General features: G+C 34.7%; 1 pseudogene; it reads left to right on the forward strand.

Annotated features, from left to right (window-relative positions):
- The first annotated feature begins 18883 nt into the window (after window positions 1–18883).
- On the forward strand, window positions 18884–20164 carry LOC104867776 (annotated as a pseudogene).
- The last annotated feature ends 764 nt before the right edge of the window (window positions 20165–20928 follow it).

Here is a 20928-nt window from a genome sequence, read left to right on the forward strand (position 1 = left end):
TATTCCTGATTTCTATAAAATTATGATAATAGCTCAGTAGTTTTAACCAATCAGATCTCATCTAAATGATTATGTACTTCATTTCAATTTCAATGATCAACTAGGCTTTTCATTAGCATCCATGAGGAGGCTCTGTAAGGATTAAGAGTATGCAAATGGTTTCCAGAAGTGAAGGCTAGGAATTTTAATGCGCTGGTTAAGTGGTGAAGTATCTGCTCCTTTATGTTGAGCTCCTCAAAATATCATTGGCAGATGCAGATGTGTAGGTGGCAGGTACCTGTTGGCTCTGTAGTTTATTACTTGTGCAACCCTGCCTTACTTTCAATTGTACTCTTTGACCTTCAGGGCATCTTTGATCTGAAAGATAAGGAAGGTATAACTACAGCTTCCTACAGCTTCCTTTTTTGTCTTTTTCATTCATTCAATAAATGTTTGTTAAATACTAAGTGCTTATTGATCATTGCTCTGGACACTAGGAACTCAGTGATTAGACCGTATCTTCATCAAACTCACAATTGATGATTTTAATGCAGTCTAATAGTAGTACAGTGGGGTAACCCAGGGTTCTGTGGGGCACACTAGCAGTTGATCTACATTTGGGAGGTCAGGGAACATCTCCTAATGGGGTTAACATCTGAGCTACAATGAAACAGTGACAGAGCTGGTCAAATGAAGATTTGAGGGATGAGTATTTGTAGCAGAGAGAATATATTTGTCAGTCAGCTTAGAGTAAAAAGGGACGTTGTCTCATTTGAGAAGTTGAGAGAAGTTTTTTTCTTTCATTAGAGTATAAAGATTTAAAAGGAAAGTAACAATAAATGATCTGAGCAGCAGGGGTCAAATCATGGAGGGCTGTGGAAACCATTTTATGGTGATTAGAAACTGTTCAGGGCCAGGGATTTAGCTCAGTGGTTCCACCTCCTGCCTCGCAAAGCAAGCACAAGGTCCAGAGTTCGATCCCCAGCACCAAAAAAAAAAAAAAAAAGAGAGAGAAAGAAGCTATTCAAAAGTCAATGGGGGAACACAAGACCAATGTCAAGAATAGATTATATGGCAGATATCTTCAAACAGTAAATACCTGTAATCCAATCCAGCATTTCCACTTCTGTCTAGATATACTCATACATGGAAAATAATTATCAGCACAGATATTCTTTGTTGTATTATTTGTAATGGCACAGCATTGGAAATTACTTAAATGTCCTTTACTTAGGAACTGAATAAACAAATCATAAAAATCTGTAACTGGTAAAGGTAGTTGTTTTCAATAAGAAAACCAGTTTTTTAGGCTCACATTGAAGGAAACGAACTTAATTTTCATATCATTTGAATTATTTAACCTGTGTGTATCCTGGCTTTTAAAAATGAACAAATATATTAAATTAAACTTTAAAAGTAAATGAAATGGGTATGCTATGTCACTTTATTACCTATGCCTAAATACGTTAGCAACAATTTCATAATATAACAACATTCTGTGCTAAAGAGATGGTAGGGGCCAGTGATTTAGCTCAGTAGTTTCATTGCCTGCCTTGCAAGCGCAAGGTCCCGAGGTTGATTCCCGGGAAAAAGAGAGATGGTGAAAGAGCTCATATATATGTTGCTGGAAAAAAAAAATAAATCATTGCAACTGTTTCAAAAATTAACTTTTAGTAATATTAAACATTAAAATATATTTTGTGAATTCTATAAATGAGAATACCAGTATATAGTCATGTATATATTTATTTCATAAGGATATTCATTACAGTATTTTTCCAGTGGCAAACAGAGGGATAACCTTAATATCTATAAATAAATAGTCAAATAAATCTTGATATAGCCATACTATTAGATATTATGAAGCTATTAAAGAGAATGAGTCGTAGTTTTATATATGGATCTAAAGGAATAGTCATGTCCTATTGTAAGGTTAAATAAAAAGCAAATTTCAGAACAATGCATGTAGTGTGATTTCCTATTTCCATAAAAATGAAAGGATTTTCAGTCTTTAAAAATGTGAATATATTTTTTAAAATAGCTGTGAGAAGGACAAGTATCAAACAGTAAATACTGTTTACCTCAGGTACAAGGAAGTTGGGTAGAAAGGACATATTATGTGGTTATTTCTGTAGTTCAATATTGTGTGACTCATTACAATAAGCATGTGATGGTTTGACATATAAAATGGGGAGAAAAAAATGTGCTAGACTTGGAATGGTTGAGATAAAGTCTAGGCAGTCAAGAGGGTGCTACAACACTACACAAAAGGAATACACAAATTAGGACATCAACAATAGAAACAGAAGTAGACATTTAGGTAGTAGTTGGATTTAATATGACCTGGTGATTTGATTGAAGGGAGAAAAAAGAGATGTTAAGGGAACTACCCAGGTATTTGGCAAGGTGCTGTACTATTCACTAAGATAATGATCAGGTGAGAAAGATAATGTCGCTTTAGACAGGTTGAGTTTCTGGTACCTCTGAAAAATTCAAGAAATCTATTAGTGGTCTGAGGTATGTGTCTGAAGCTCAAAAAATATATCTGAGTTGGAAATATAGATATGGAAATTATTATCTACATTAGCACTGTCTCAGTTTATAAATGTCACATAACTGGCCTAAATTGGTTTGAGATTTTTTTTTTAAGAAAAAGATGGGTAGGATTTATTGGATCATTTAACTGCAAAGGCCCCATGATGCTGGCATAAAACATGGCTTTATCTTGGGAATTATATGATGTCATCATCACTTTCTCAGCTCTGCTTTCCTTTGGCTCCATTCTTTGGGCGGGTCCTTTCTATGAATTAGTGAAAATGCCTAATGTCACAGCTCCAAATTTACATCTTACTAACTTTACAAGCTCAGTGGAAAGAGTGCCTCACCCATCCATTGAATTCAATAAGAAAGATGTCATTGATAGTTTTGAGAACAGGTTTTGTAGAGTAGGTAGGGCAGAAGGGTTCAGGATTAAACCATACAAAAAAGCAGAAATTAGTAAATATAAGTGAAAGGAAGAAGAGAACAGTGTAATAGCTAGAGATTTATTAAATGCCTACTGTGTGCAAGACCATATATTATGCTATATCTAGGGACAACAAAATGAGTATAATATGGTTGCTTAGTTCTTGGAACTCATAGTCTTCATAATAATAAAATCTTAGAAATAATTCACAGAGGTGGTAAGTACTAATGTGGAGGAATGCTAAGACTGCAATTACAGCATTGAGGATGAAGCCACAAAATGGCCACTCAAATATATTCTGTGCATCTCTTGGGAGAAATGCAGAATGGCTGGCAAAGATTTGGCACTCATGAATGAATGAGAGGTAACATTTAAGTTGGATTTTGGAGAATGAATTGGACTTTGATGAAAAGAAGTGTAAAGTTTATTTCTAACAAAGAGAACAGTAAGTTCAAAGGCTAACCAATCCCTAGTTTTGCTGTCTTCTTTCCATGAGAGGTTTGGAATCAGTGCCGAGGGAATGCGGAACTGCTGGGCAGAGAAAATGTGACAAGAGTCCTGAATAGCCTGAGAGGGCCTTTAAGTAAACACTTGGGGCCTTAATACATGCCATTTCAATCACAAATTGTCTTGGCATCATCCACACCTTACTATACCTCTCTTGTACCCTCTACACAACTTGACAAATGAATGCTAGCAAAGCAATTCTTCCTTATTCCTAAACACAAGAGCTAACATATGTATGATGGTTGGCAGCAGCATTAATTCCCTGATCTTCTAGTTACCAATCTCTGCTCCTAGGCAGAAAAATACATTTAGACTTTTGACATCATTTTGAAAAAATAATTGATCCTATCTTTTTTCTTGATCGGATTCCTCAGCTGACTTTGAAGATATAGATCTTGTCATTAACATATTCACAAATGCAGGGAGAGAGATTTTTTAAATGGTACAGTAACAAGGATGCCTTGCTATAGGCTTACGAATCCCAGTTGCTTCTTTTTTTGGGGGGGGGGTACCAGGGTTCGAACTCAGGACCTTGCTCTTGCAAGGCAGGTGGCGGCAGCACTGAGTTAAATACCCGACCCTGGAGTTGCATTTTTGCACTATTTTCAATATACATCCCAAGTAGTGAACCTAGTATTGTGGTTTATTAAGTCAGTTATTTAGGATCTATCCATGTTGAGTTCTATATTCTGCAAGCTAGGAGTCTAACCAACCTCTGCTGTGCTGTGTCATTCGATATATTAAAAAGAAGGTAGCTTTGTCCAGATCTATTCTACTTATAGCAAAATAAGTCGTGGACGTTTCCTTGTTCTATAAAATTAGTAGTGTCATCTTTACAGATAAAATTCAGCACATCCTTATCTTACATTGTGCCAGAAGAGAAAGAAGAAGATTGACTTTCTATATTTTGATCCTAATCTGTTTGGTAAAATGATTTCTTTAAATGAAAATGGAGAAAGAATGTGTTTCTCGGGATGCCTTGACAGTATCTCCTGAGAGGATGCTCACTTATTGTAAATACAGCAATTTCATTCTCTCCTTAAATTTCAAATTATTTTTCATCTCTTTAAAAAAATAAGCTATGTTAAAATAGTCAGATATTAAAGATTGAAATGCATGCTTCCAGAAGTGGAATTTTCTATTTCAAGTCACACATTAAAATCTCTGTATTGTTCAAAAGAAAACGTTATCATATGAGTCATAAAGATGTTAGCTTATATTGTACATTATTTTTACCAGTCATCTCTGATGCTCTTTAAAGATGTGAGTATATATTGTAATCTATTTAAAGAAAGAAGGTATATTTGTGGTAAAAATATTTTATCTCAAGGCTTGTTTTCAAATTCTAGTTTTGAATCTAATCTGATCCCTCCACCCCCTAGCACGCTATGCAGAATCCAGAAGCTGTCAAAAACAACGCCCAGATTTAGTATAGTAAATCTTTAAGTGCACAGACAAAATATACATACAAGAAAGAAAAAAATTCAGTGGATATCAAGGCAAGGTAGACAGTAAATACCTGTTGTCCCAACACTTGGGGGCCTGAGTCAGGGATTCCAAATTCCAGGCCAGCTTGAAGCACACCAAACTCAAGTCCAGCCTAGACTAATTAGTGAGACCCTGTCCAAAAACCAAAAAAACAGATCTTTCTCAGTTTATTTTTCAGGCAGCTTGGGTTAAAGAAAGAGCATGAAATTAAAAACCATACAGATAATTTTGAAGACTAACTATACTAATTTCACTTTCATAGCCTTGGCTATGTCATATAACCTCTATCAGTTTAAATTTTCTCACTTTATTAAGATAATAATAATATTTCCTTTGGCAAGATAGCATAAGTATTAGAGGTATTGTGAAATGCCCAATTCAATGCTGGCACATAACAGATACTCAATAATTGCTAATCATTTGTATTAAACTAAAAATAAGAACAGTGCCAATCCATTTACTTCTCAGGATACAGGTGGAATGAATGAGAATATCTTTTTTACTTTCAAACATCACAATCTCTTCCATATAATAATTTCATGTTCTTTAGATATTTACCCAGTAATTAGACTGCTGGATCATGTGTCAGTTGTAGTTTTAATTTTTTGAAAAGCCTCCCTACTGTTTTCCAGCATGGCTATATTAATTTATATTACTGCCAGTTGTGTTCAAGGGTTACCTGTTCTCCACACACATACCAACGCTTGTTATCTTTTGTCTCTTTAATAATAGTCTTCTGAATTGAGGTGATAATTTCATTTGCATTTTCCTTATGAATAGTGATATTGGGAGCATTCATTTATTACCTATTATTAATTTGTATGTCTTCTTTTGAGAAGCCTCTAATTATCCATTTTTGTTAGGTTATTATTATTTTTTGCTGTCAAGTTTTTGGAGTGCCTTATATATTCTGAATATCAACCCCTTGTATCTTAGCCATATTATAGTTGAATAATTGATAAAAAAAATCTACCCTGCTTTGTTTTTAAGATTGTGAGAATGAAAAGAAATAATACATGCTAAAACAGAAAAATATGGAGTGTTATGGTAGAGCATTTACAAACTTGCATTAAATATTGTAACCCCCCCACCAATTAACTAAAAATTAAGGAGTAAAACTTGGATATCACAAACTATCATTGCTACTGATAGTTTACTAGTTATATCTGATTTTGCCCATTATGCAGAAATATACAGAATATGAGTTTTGAAAATAAAGTATAATTATTTTCAACATACCAAACTATTTATAAGTCTTTTACTTCACAACTACAAATACAGCCTAGACTCCCAAAAGGAGGGAAGATTATCCTGTGATACAGGGACAAATTTTCAATCCATTGAGGTCTCTCACTCTACCCCAATAACAAAGAAATAGCACCAACCTCATTATATGTGTTTATATATTTTTATACACACATTATATATGTGCCACTTCCTGATATAATGAGCTTAGCTATCTGAATAGCAATTAAAATGGTGAAAGGGATCTGCTAGATGTGAGAAAAAACTGATATTCTAAGTTCAGTTAGTAGTGTGAAGAATAGAAAAATTCTAAAACCAGAATAAGTTAAAAAGTGAAGTCACTTGGGAGCATTGGTATAAAAGCTAATGACAGCAAACCTTTTAGAGCTTTCGATGATACAAACAGCCCACTGAGGCACACGTGTCATAGGTTCACCACCACTGGTATAGAGGTTCAAATTCCCATATATATCTTGTTAGGAATTTAGTATCTCGTTGGATTTCTGTCATATTTCAAAATTTGCTGTTTGTAGAGTAAGCTTTAGTTACCCAGAAAACTGATTTTTTTTTCAGAAAACTGATTTCTGTGGAAATTTTTATATGATGTCTGGTATATAAAATATTAAAATATGTATAAATGCACTGGGTGTTGCAATTAGAAACCTGTGGTGTTCGCATTCAAGCCAATACTGCTAGAAGGCATCTTAAAGATTATGTAATGTATTCTTTAAATTTTTTCAATTGATTTTTAAACTTCTTGTAATTGCCAAACATACCAATTGGCTCGGGACATAATTTAAAAATTCTTAATGCCAGATTTATATCAGAATCTTACAGGATCTTAAGAATATCATTTGTGAATTTAAATTGTTAGTGAAAACTTACATGTAAATATTACAGATTGGATTAAATATGATTAGGTTTGAGAGTTCTTCCCCTTACCGTTCTCTAGCTTATACCTAGTCTGTTTCCATGTCACTCACAGATTGCTGTAAGGGTCAAATGAAATAAAGTCTGTGTAAATGTTATACAAGCTGTGAAGCACTGTATAAACTTCTCTTAGAAGTTAAATACGTAACAATGGTTTATAACAGGATGATAGGGAGTTTCAGAGAAATAAGGGATTATAAGAAAGACAAAAGTTTAGTTGTACTTAATATAAAATACAACATTGTCATGGGGTGGCAACTAAAGTAGCAGAACAAGTGGTCTTACCTTTTTCACAAGATCTTGATGGTTTTAGCTTTTTCCTTTTACTGATGCCAGTCTACCCCACGCTACTCATATGCTTTCTTACTCCCTCATTTTTTAAATTACTTTTATTCTTTGATTGATACATGATGTTTATATAGATTTATGATGGGCAATGTGATGTTCTGATTCATGTGTCCATTGTGCAGTGATCAACTCAGGGTAATTAACATATCCATTGTCATAAACTATTATCATTTCTTTATAGTGAGTACAAATTCTCTCCTATTTTGCAATGTACAATGTATTATCATTAATTGTATTTGCCCTGCTGTATCATGGTACACCAGAATTTATTCTTCCTATCTAAGTATAGCTTTGTACCTGTTGAGCAACCTCTCTTTATCACCCCTTCCCCTTACTCTCTCCAATTTCTAATAACCACTATTGTACACTCAACTTCTGAGATTAACTATTTTAGATTCCACACATGAATGATGCTATGTAGTTTATTTTCTATCTTCTAATCCTAATTTCTCTTTCCAACATCCAGTTCTAGGGTTTATTGCCTTTAAGAGGCCTTAATGAACCACCATCCTGATGGCTCATCTTTTCAGTTTACATTCTTCCATGTGCATACTTAAGATACTTATATTTTCTAGGCCTTTTTCATATACTTCTTTCATCTTCCCAGCCACAATATAAGACAAGAGAGGTTGGGGATTTTTAATTCAGTATAGCTCCTAGCATAAAGCAAATAATCAAGTAGTTAGAATCAAGCAGTTAATTAATTTTTTCAGACTGAAGGAAAACATTTTACAGGAGCATGCCAAAGCATACTTCTCTTTTAATAAAGAAGACAATATTTGAAACATGATAAGAGTTGGACAGTAAACAATGCCTATGAAGCCGCAAGGAGTTGTATATGATGGCAAATGGCAACTCAGAGAGAGATTGAGGGAAGAATTTCTTGTAAATGTTTATTCATAAGGTAGTAACTTTTGGTCCCTTTCCAGTTCTATTATATCATGGTACACAATGGAATCTCCAACAAGCAACACCATACAAATATTTGTAATGTTTCACTTTTCACATTTAAACCCGAAGAAATAAAAATATTCTCACCATGGTTTATTATCACATTGATTTTATTTACTCCCCTTCGTTCTTCCAATGTCATTACCTCTCCCACTGCTGAGATATGCCATGCTCTTGACCTTTCACTGGCATTATACACAGCTTGGAGAGCAGTCACATGTGGAACACCCTCCCTGGGGCCTGTATGGTTTTGTACATGTTTCTGGCACATGTTCTATACCCAGGTCCCTTTTTCACTGCTCAGGAAAGCCTATCAGAATGCAAATGAGAGTGATGCTATTATAGAAATAGCATTACATCTGTTCTAGTTTTCATGTAAGTAAATCAGTATTGATCTTCACCATTTTGTTGGTAACAAAATGTTTACAAGACATTTCAAAAATGAGTTGTGAATCACTGGAGCAGCAAAACAACTTTTGTTTCACATTTAAGGACCTGGATTCAAATTGCAGTTTGCTACATACTTGCTATGAAACTTTGAACATGCTCATCAATCCCTCAGTCTCAGTTTGTATAAAGTGACAATAATGATAATGCCTACTTCACTGGGTTACAATAGGGATTAAATGCAATGTTATTTAAAAAGCAGTTTTCAAAATATAAAGACCTAGGAAAATCTCAGCTCTGTATTTCTATATGCACCTGTGTATTTTTCCTTTCTCTCATTCCCTGGACCTTGGTTTAGTTCTTGAACTACCTACCACCTATGGCTTGGACTCTTTCCTGTCATTATGTAAATTCCTCAGCTCCTTTTCCTTCAAAATCATTCTTTGGTACAGTGGACCCTTGACTTAAGAACTCAAGTTTGTTTGAGAGGGCTAGTTGTAAGTCAAGTTGGTCAGTTGAAGTCACAGGCTCCTTTCTAAGGCTTAAAAGTCTCTCTCCTGTTTACAGGCAGACCTCAGTATTCTTAGAGAGACATTGCCCCGGGATTTCTTAGTTAACCCCACATGGGAAAGGATGTTGTAATGTGCTTTCCAGAACTATTTAAGGGATAAATCTGTATCTGAGACTGTCTGGAAGCACAAATGTCCGGCATTTGGATTGTCTCTCAAGACTTTATAAGTTAATACTAAAATTCCAGTTGTAACCAAGTTGTTTGTATGGTAAGCCAGTCATAACTTGAGGGTCCACTCTAGTTGATCCACCTACTAGGCAAAGATTCATGTATTTCCATTATAAGCAGCTATGCTAAGGTCTAACTCCTAGAAGTTTTTCTCATTGAGATCATAGTGATGAACTTTAATGCAGCCTGGGACAGGTAAAATAAAACCTCCTCAGTTACTTTAGAATTTTCAATCTTCTTCAAATCCCATAGAATGTTTTCATACCCACCAAAAGTCAAGCTCTTCTTTTGCCCTCCCAGTACCTCTAGTATATACCCACACATAAACTAGGACAGAAAGTACAGGGGAACCAGAGAAAAGGGATTGGCCATCAACAACAAGACAAAAGTGGAGGGTATAGGGAAGACAGAACTTGTATTCTCTAGATGGCTCAATAACTTAAACTTGGATATGTTACATTCTCTAAATTTGCATGGGAACTCTCTGTAGTAAGGTCTGGGCCTATCCATTGCTACTGTCCCAAGCATTAACTGCATATTTTCTATCTCAGTCAAGTGAAAAAGATTGTAAAACTAGGACCAGGCCCCTCACACTATTTCTTATACCTACAAAAGCAGCCCTACACCTAGCAGTTGTTCATCTTATTGGTTCTAAATCAGTTTCAAGGTCTCTTTCTATTATTTACATTGCCTTCTCTATGGTCTACTAATTAATTGCCTCGGTTGGGTAAGAATTGTGAATTCTTAGGTCACTATACAAAGTACTCTGCATACATGGAGAGACTTAAATAAGAATATACAATGACAAAAATCTTAACAATCCATCCTGAGTTCGATACCCAGTACAAAAAAAAAATCTAACAATCCAAATGTCCATCATTAGGATAGTATATGCCAAAAATATGACACATTTCTACAATGAAATATTTAAACAGCAGCCAAACCAACAAGTTGAAGTAGCACTTAACAGGTATGGTTGAATTTTACCATTATAATTTTTAGCTCATAAAATCTAACTTCCTTTGACCTGGGGTATAGCTCAGTGGTACAGTACTTTTGCTTGCCATGTGCAAGTCCCTGAGTTCAACCCCTAGAATTGCAAAGAGAAAAAAGAACCTATATTGAACTTACCACAAAAAGAAATGATGTATTTATTAAATGTATTTATAAAACAAGTTGCCTTGAACAAAGCCAATTTAATACTGAGAAACTTAGGTCTCAAAGTATTATACACAGTACAATAATGTTTAAAGTTGTAAAAGCCAAGTTGTTAAATGTTTTCATGAATACATGTGACTATAATACAATTATGTAAAAAGCAAGTCAAAGGAATGATACAAATAGCGTTCAAGAAAAATTAACTTTGTGTGGAAAAGAGGTAAGGAGAGATGGAAATTGGATATAAGTTTTTGACCAAGTCTTAGCTTTCGTTTTAAATGTTTGGTACCCAGGTATTTATTATGTTTTTTTTTTCAAAAACTAAATAAACATTGTCTATACTTAGACCAAAGTAAATTGAGATATGCTGTAAATTTAAATTACATGCCAGATTTTAAAGACTTAGTACCCAGAAATGCAAGGTGAAACATTTCAGTAGTATATGTCTATATTGTTTGCATGTTAAAATTTAAATACTTTTACATATTTCAAGTTAAATAAAATATAATATTAATTTCACCTCATTTTCATTTCTAATAAAGCTAATAGAAATGTCAAAGTTATGTATGTAGCACAAATTTGTGACTTACATTATGTGTCTCCTGAACAGTGGTGGTACAGGCTGAGCATCTTGAATCTGAAAATCTTCAATAAAAAATACTCCAAAATCTGAAACATTTTGAGCACCAACACAATTGTTCAATGTTCTCAAACTGTGTTTCATGTACAAAATTATTTAAAGTATTGTATAAAATGTCCTTTAGGCTATGTGTGTAAAATATATATGAAATGTAAACGAATTTTGTTTTGGTTACCATCCCAAGGTATATCATTATATATGTGCAGATATTCCAAAATCTGAAACAATCTGAAATGTGAAACACATCTGTTCCTATGCATTTCAGATAAGGAATATTCATTATTTAAAGAATGTATAGCATTTCTCCTTATATGTATACCCAAATATTTTCAAGCTTATAGGTATTTAGTTTATCTTTTTAGCTTAATAATTCTAATTTATTTTAGTTTAGGACTTCAAAAGCTTTAATTGAAAATTTTAATGAATACAAAAGAATACATGCTTCTTCTGAAACAAAATTAAGCATTAGAGCAAGTTATGATATAACACAGGGAAAATAACACCATTATCTCAGTTCCCAGAAATAAGCACTATTAACAATCAAGTAGATTTTCTAGCCAAAATGTGTTTTTAAAGTATTAAAATTTGAGTGTCAAAGTTTTCCCTGTTGTATCTCACTTTCTCAGATACCAGAAAAACAACATTAGGTCTTGACTCAATATTTGTGTCATGCAGAGAACAAAAGCAGTGATTCCCACCTCTGAAGTTAGAAGATTTTATTGTTGGTAGGAATTTGGATTTGTTTTTCTGGCTTAGTCTTCTCCTCCCTCCTGAAAGAAAATGCCATTTGGCATTACTTTATTACTTATAAACTAAAGTAAACTGAAAATAATGATTTAAGTATTTGAAATACCCCTTGGGAAAAAGCAGAGACCCAATGGGAAATTGTAAAACTAGAGCTATGAATCACTGTTTCAGGGTATTGATCTTTAACAAAATACCTGATCATTTCTCCCAGTGGGTATTAAACAGGCTGCTTAAAGGAGTATACCAATTTAGAAGAAACAATGTACATTCACTTCTCTTTAGAAACAGGTTTCTTTCTATCTGCAGGAAGTAGTTTAACAAAGGTAGCTATAAGTGTCTGGTTGTGTGTGTGTGTGCGCGCGCGCGTGCGCCCACGCGGACATGTGTAAGGGGGATGAATCCAAAGGTCAAACTTGGATCATGTGCTAGGTGTTGAACAGTTTCTGTCCAAATTGCCTGAGGAATACATAAAAATCATTAAAAGGCAAATACCTGGTTTTTTGAAGCCTTTGACTAAGTACCAGGAGAGTACAGAAGCTATTTTATTTTTCAGACAAATTCAAAGATTTTGTATACACTTCTTGGAACAGCCACCGGTTTGACATTTTTTCCTTATTTTTCTTTCAATGCAATGCATTTTTTCCTTTAATATCATGTTCTTTGGATATGCACAATGAATTTTAAAATTATATTCTATGCGATTCTAGTCCCTATACTGGTTGATACTTACAAGACAAAAATAAATACAAACTGCTTTCTTACTGCTATTCTGATTAGAATCCTTTTCTTTTCCCTTCTTTAGGAAAATGACAGACTTGAGCCAGGCATTCTAAGCCAGGCTTGTTTTTGAAATTCTTTGAGCCATCATTCAAAATATTCTTATCTACCTTCAAGTCCGTTATTCTTCCAACATAACCCTATTTATAACTCAATTCCAGTCTGTTTCTCAGTTGGTCACGTATTTGTTTGTCTTGTTTCTTCCTCCTACTCGATTGCCAGTTCCTTGAGGTAATAATATACATGTCTAGGTCTAGTTCCAAAGTATGCTAAAATAGTATTTGTTAACATAATTGTTAATATTTGCCCCTAACACTGCCTAGGTTTATTTTGTGTTACTCGTGCTTTTCGTTAAAAACCTTGAGTACCTATAATATTATAAACTTGTTCAGATATTACAAAAAGATCAATTGCAGCCAGAAAAAAATGATCTGTAAGTTTTTAGATATTAATGGCCCTTGTATATATTTTTCACAATTTGAGTTTGCTAGTACTATGTAGAAATGTATACTATTTATGAAATTTTATGTGATATTCTTTATTAAACAAAATAGTCGTAGAAAAAAATAGTAGTTGAGATAGAGCATTTGGGTGGAAATACATCTAGTATTCAGATCTAGTTCAGTCATTACCTGTAGAACTTAGGTAGATCAAAATTTAGTCTCTTATGTAGGAGAGGGAGATGTCCTAATCACCTTCCAGATAACCACAAAAGTATTGACAAGACCAGTATGTCAGAAATATGTCAGATGGAAGAATACGTGCCTAGCATATGTTAGGTGAGTGTTCACTCCACAGTATGGGGGAAAAAGGAGAAGAAAAAATACATTTGAAAGTATTTTATAAATTAAATATCATATAAATATGAGGTTGTTGGGACTCTGTCCCTGGCCTGTGGCTCATGGGAAGGAGAACCTGACTCACTAGAAGCCAGGCAAGTGCCTAGGGCTGGGAAATCCAGGGAAAAATGAAGGCAGAGCCCACAGGTATTGTGAACTGTAAAAGCAGCTTGGGTGGTTTGCTCCAAGGAGACCCTGTCAACATAGCAGACAACAGCCAGAGAGTTTCCACCAGGCAAGCCCACCATGTCTCCAGAGAGTGCTTAATCAGGCACCATTTAGGGAATTGATCAATTATTTAAATCTAGGATCAAAACAACTAAAAAAAAAAACCTTTAGTTCTTGGTTCCCAGTGTTGTTCTCCAACAGTGACTGAGTGAGTGAGTGCCATGGTAGACAGCCATGGATAGGGAGTAAGGCAGAAAAAGATCCCCTGAGAAACTTAAACTCAGTCCAGGAAGACATAGGTGCTGCGCCTTGAAGTGAGAAGCCAGGCTAAGCTGAGTAGCACTCAGAAGTCGCTGGGTTTGAAAGTGCCAGCATACTTGAACTCTTGCCATGCTGTCTATATCCAGCATAGATCTGAAACCTGAATGCCTTCTCTATCTACCAGTGTGAGCAAGGATACATGTTGGTGTGGACATTGCCCCTGACTTGGGTAAACAGAGGGACCTCTGGAATAGGGGAATATCTCACAAACCTGCGGACTGTAAGACTAGGTAGAGAAAACTGTGACTTGCTAGACTACAAAACAGTGCATCCTGGAAGGAATCCATGCATTCAAAAATACAGAGAATTTTTACCCCTTTTCTTTCTGTTTTTGAACTCATTTCCCCTTTCCTCTTTTTTCTTCCCTGGTTTACTAGGTTTGGAGGTATTTTGCTTTGTACTTTTTTCCTTCCTTTTATTCTTTTCTCTCTTTTTTCTTTTATCTTCTGTTACTCTTTGGGGTTTTTTTTCTGTTACCTTTATCTAATCCCCTAAATATTCTTATACGCCTTACCCTGTTTCCCTGAAAATAAGACAAAACCAGAAAATAATCAGCCTTGAAAAATAGAGATCAAAAATTCCAGTGCCAATCACTTTGTCTTATCTGCTATTTCAGATTAGCCACCAAGATAGAGAACAGTATGGTTTAATCTGGATGACAATAGCCATCACCATGGTAACAACCAGTGCTTATTTAACAATTAGGCTTTATTTTCATAGAAAAGTAGTAATAGAATCCTTTGTCTTACTTTTTGCTCCTTCTTATCTCCCACTGCTTAGTTTTTCAAATTTTTCTTTTCATGTTCTCCCATTCCCAGCTCCTTTTTTTTTGGTACTGGGGATCAAACGCTGGCCTTTGAGCTTGTGAGGCAGGCACTGGAACCACTGAGCTAAATCCCCAGCCCCTCAACTCCATTTATCTTTCAAAATATAGTCATTTACACATTCCCAGCAGCCTGGTGCATTCATGACTATCCCATTGGGCAACTTATACCACTCAATGGGACTGTCCCATGACACCCAATAAGACAGTCATATAAGTACCACTCGTGGTTCAAGTTAGTGATAACATAGCACGTTCAAACCAGAGCTTCTCAGTAGCAAGACATAAATTTCAATGCCATCATGGATGTGTTAAACTTTATTAATCTTTAGATAGTTAACTCTTTGTTACTAATGTGGAATTCTCTTCTATCATTATTGGAGTACAGTTACCACATGTAGTAAATATTTGCAATATGTCAGTATTTGGTTTGTCTTAGTGTTTATACTACAGTTATAGATTTCTTTTCTAAGGTTAAAGGTGATACATTATTAGCTCTTATGTTATATCAATGTCCAGTTTCTCTTAAATAATATTACTGATGCTGATTTACTTGATAATGCCAGGGTCACATAGTTGTTGCTATCATTGGGTTTTTTCAGTATGCCTATACCCAGATTACCTGTGTGATATTAATAATACTGTAGTGCATTCACAGAAAACTGGATTCTGGGCCAAGTGACTGTATCTTCCTCCCAAATTAACAGAAGTGGTCAGATCTTGCGACAAAAGCAAAGGACTATAGTTATTCACACCCTGAGTACATTACTATAAAGCAAACTAACTAAAGAGATCTCCATATGGCCAACAAAGTCTTTCCAATATAAGCAATCATAAACATCAGCACAAAACAAACAAAAACAATAGAAATATGAGAGGACAAAGCAAAAAAAAAATGCCTCCTCAGACTCCCAGCATCCCAGAACTGATCCATGGGGCACCAAGAGCGAAGAATGCAAAAGAAATCACACAGCCAAATTATTCAAAAGAATAACACCAGAGATTAAAACACAGATCAATAAGGTGCTTGACAGACTCACTGAAGATATATCTATTCACATAATAGAGGCAATAAAATGATGGGGGAGCTTACAGAATACACTAATAAAAAGTTAACTGAGAGCCAGGGATTTAGCTCAGTGGTTCCACCGCCTGCCTCACAAGCACGAGGACCTGAGTTTGATTCCCAGTACCAAAAAAAAAAGTTATCTGAGCTAAATGAAATTATATCAAATATGATTGAACAGTTTGGCAAGGAATTAGAGTTCATGAAAAGGTTCAAAACAGAAATCCAGGAGATTTAAGATTATAAAGAAAGTATGGGTAGCTGAAGTGATCATTGTGAGCACAAAATATCATAATCAGAACACAAGGATGCTTTTAAAGACTAAATACTCAAGTGAAACCTTAAAAATAATAAGAGAAACTGGAAAATAGATCCTACTGCTGCTAGCTGAGCCCAAAAACATTAAAATTAATTGGAATTAGTAAAATATCAGAAGGTAGAACAAAAGGCATAAAAGTTGCAGAAATCATAATAGAAAACTTCCCTAATATAGGGAAGAATTAAGTATACAGATAAGTAAAGGATATAGAATCTCAAATAGCCAGGATCAAAAGTGAACTTCACTGCATCATGTCATAGTTAAAACTTCAGAATTCCAACAAAGGGACAGAAATATAAAAGCTATTACCAAAAAGCAATGAATTACTTATAAAGGTAAATCCATTAGAATTACACCAGACTTCTCAGTGCAAACTTTAAAGGCCAGGGGAACTAGAAGGAAAATGTCTCAAACCTTAATAGATAACAAATTTTAACCTAGATTTATATAATCTTCAAAACATTCTTTCAAAATTGATGGAGAAATAAGGTATTTCCATGGCAAAGACCACCTCAAAAAAATCATACCACCAAACCTGGACTCCCAAAAGTTCTCAACAATATCCTAGAAAGTAGCAACAAAGCCAACAATACCAAAAAATGTAATAGAATGAATACACAAGGCCAGGGTAGCAGTTAACCAGTAAGAAGAAAAAAAGGAAATCAGAAATAGGAAAATACTGCAATTACAGGAATAAGTCAGTACCCCTCAGTAATAACTCTCATTGTGAATGTTCTCAATTACCCAATCAAAAGACACAGACTGACAGAATGGCTCGAGAAACAAAATTCAACAATATGCAGTATACTAGGAATATTTAATCCACAAGAAATATATGGATTAAAACTCAGACAGAATACAACTTTCCATGCAATAAGAACAAGGAAAAAAGCAGTCCTAATTTCAGACAAAGTGGATTTCCAATTAAAGCTGATAAGAGGCAAAGAAGGTCACTACATGTTGGTTAATGGAACAATTCAGTAGGAGGAGCTAACAATTAGATAACAATTATAAGCATATCCATAAAACATTCCAAACCCCACTTCATAAAACAAGCACAACTGGATATAAAAGATCAGATTTTCATGAACACAATTAAAGTGGGGTAACCTCAATGCCCTACCTTCACAAATACATGAACTAGACAAAAAGATAATGATAGAATATCAAAGTTAAACCAAACCTTCAAACAAATAGATCTAATAGATACTACAGACTTTCCCACCAACCAGCAGAATACACATTTTTCTCAGCAGCACATGAGCTTTTCTGCAAAATAAACTACATGCTAGCACTTAAAGCATATTTAAGTGAATGCAAAAGAATCAAAATTATTCTATACATATTATCAGATCATATGGTGCAATGATACTAGAAATCAGTGGCAAAAGAAACCACAGAAATTATGTAAACACATGGGAATTAAACAGTACCTTCTTGAATAATCAGTGGATCACAGATGAAATCAAGGAATAAGTTAGGTCATTCCTAGAATCAAATAACAATGCTAGTAAAACATACCAGAATCCATGGGACACAATGAAAGCAGTCCTGAAAGGAAAGTTTATAGCTGTGAATACCCGTATCGGAAGAACAAAGTCAGCCCAAGTAAAAACCTAATTATGTACCTCAAAGTTCTCGAAAAACAAGAGCATCCTAAATGACAAGCTAGTACAAAGAAGGAAATTACAAAGATCAGAGCAGAAATTAGTGAAGTTGAGAATACAAGAACAATCCAATCAATGAATTGCACAACTGGGTCTTTGTTGTTTTGTTTTGGTTTTGTTTTTCTTGGTACCGGGGATTGAACTCGGGTACTTGCACTTGGGAGGCAGGTGGCAGAACCAGTGAGCTAAATCCCCAGGCTAGAACTGGGTCTTTGAAAGACCCAGTTTTTATTTTATTTATAAAATAAATCTCTAAACCTCTAAATCTGTAAAAAGGAAAGAATGAAATGAAAGAAAAGATTCAAACCATGGCAAATAGAAATGAAAAAGCACAAGATAACAGAAGATTATGAGTAACTACTTTCAGGATGTGTGCATCAATAAAATGGAGAATTGTAAATAAATGCATTCATTCTTCAATACGTATAGAACTGAAGCTGAACCAAGAAGATATAGAAGCTGTAAATAATCCCATGAGTAAAGAAGTTATTTAAAAACTGCCGACTAAGAAAAACTCAGATCCTGATGAATTCACTGCCAAATTATACAAGATCTAACATGAATATTCCTCAAGTACTTTAATATAATTGAAAGAGAAAGACACTATTCCTGGAAGGTAGTATTGCTCTGATTCCCAGACCAGAAAAGGACCCAATCAAAACAGAGAACTATAGGCCAATCTCTTTAATGAACATAGAGACAAAAATCCTCAACATCACAGCAAAGTAGGCTTCACCCCAAAGTGTGCAAGGATGGTTCAACATATGCAAATCAATAAATGTAATACATCACATTAGCAAAACCAAGGAGAAAAATCACATGATCGTCTCAATTGATACAGAAGATGCCATTGATAAAATCTTACTTATATTCATGATATTGAAAAAAACTGAAATAGGTGGTGAAAGGCTTTATCCCAATCTGATAAAAGCTGGTAATGGGTGTGTTGATGCCTTGATATAAGACTGGCATTGGAAGGGAAGAATAAGTGGAAGAAACAGAAAAAGGAAAGTGGGGAGCCAGTGGAGAACCCCCTAGGATGCAGCTTGAGACTACCAGGTTAGCAGGTCACCGAAAGCTTGCTCCAGTGTCACAAGTATATCTGGTCTAAATGCCAATTACTCAGGAAATGTGATGAGGAGGAAGAAGGTACATCTCAGAGGCAAAGGCCACTTTTGCAAGAGCATGCAACAAAATGTGAATGTGACACACACAAAAACAGAGAAGCTGGGAAAGTGTTCTAATAAGTGCTGGTTAAAGAAGAAATTCATCAGAAGTGGGGCAGATAGGGAAAAATTCTCAGTCTAGTGTTAAAGTAACAGAAAAGTACATGATGAAGTAGATCACAACTTTGATGTTAAGTCAAAGAAAGAAACTCCCAATCAACCAAAAAGAGAGTTTAAAGAATGAGAGGACTGTATTTGTTGGGAATTTGCCAGTCACATGCAATAAGAAGCTGAAGTCATTTTTTAAAGAATATGAACAAATAAAATCTGTACAATTTTGTTCTCTAATCCCAGGAGAGAGAACTGTATCTAAAAAATTGGCAACAATAAAATGTGCAGTTTCTACTGATCAGCAAAACACTAATACTTCTGTTTGTTTATAGATGAGAGTGCTGCTACTCTAGAAAAGCACTGAAAAGAAATGAGGCCCAGATTGCAGATGGATTTCATATTCCAGTTGACCCTGCACCTGAGACCTCATCTAGGGACAAGAGATTACTATTAATAGAGAATCTCCCTTACAAAGTTGAGTAAACTACCATGAAAGAACACTTTCTGGACTGTAGCAGTATTTTGGCAGTGAGGATTGTGAGAGACACAGTTACAGCAGTCAACAAAGGGTCTGGCTCTATGCTCTTTGAGAACACACATGCTGTTTATCTTGCTCCGAAAATAAATAACTCTGAGCTAATGGGAAGAACACTCAAGAGTCATACACTTGGTTAACAAAGAAAAATTAACAAAATTCAATTCCAGGTTTGAGAAATGTCAGTAAAACTAAGTTGAGCTTTAATTTTGCTCCAAAGATTCAGGATACTCTAAAAGTGTATTTGTTAGAGAAAAAGATGTTCTTGCTAAGAAGAAGCAACCATAAGAAGGAGTAGATGAACTAACAAACAGAAAATGGAAGAAACTTATCAGAAGCTGCTGGGTTTTTTTCCCATAAAGTCTGCCATTTTCAATGTGGGAAACTCAGCTACTGAGCATCACAGTTTTTTATAGATTGTTTCTGTGAAATATAGAGACTTGTACAATCGTATTCACATTATGATCTTTTTGAAGCATTTGTTTTTCAACGTAGGTGGGTTAGTTACCATGGATTATGTGTTACTATCAATGGTACAAGAGGATTTTATTAGGCCTGGGTAAACATTTAGAATTTGAAGGATTCTTGTTTGACTCTGTGTTAGAAATAGATGAGTAGCACTTCAGACAATTATTTCAAGATACTTTTGTTGCAGATGAGACCAGTTTAAAAGTTAATTTAAAGAAAAACAATAAATCTTATTACCAATTGTACATAGGTTAGGTATCCTTAATAACTTTAATATAGGAATATTGATTCCAAGTCCTCTAATAATGCCTACGAAAGATTTCAGAACTGTTCCATAATAGCCACTCATTTTTCTTTCTTTTCTACTTGTGATAAGTATAATTGTAGATTTTTATTTTACTCCATCAGCTACTAATAACTAACCAATAAGAGTGTAAAGTGAAATATTGCTCCAATTTCTTAAATCTAACCAGTGATTCAACTTTATCAAAATCTTCAGCAAACTGGCCATTGAGCAGATTTCTACTTTCATTTCTATTTTAAAAATATCCTACCAGGAAAACTTGTAACCCTTAAATTAGTGT

The sequence above is a fragment of the Fukomys damarensis genome, unplaced genomic scaffold (genome assembly GCF_012274545.1).
Source record: "Fukomys damarensis isolate Sample0158 unplaced genomic scaffold, DMR_v1.0_HiC HiC_scaffold_39, whole genome shotgun sequence".
Taxonomy (NCBI): domain Eukaryota; kingdom Metazoa; phylum Chordata; class Mammalia; order Rodentia; family Bathyergidae; genus Fukomys; species Fukomys damarensis.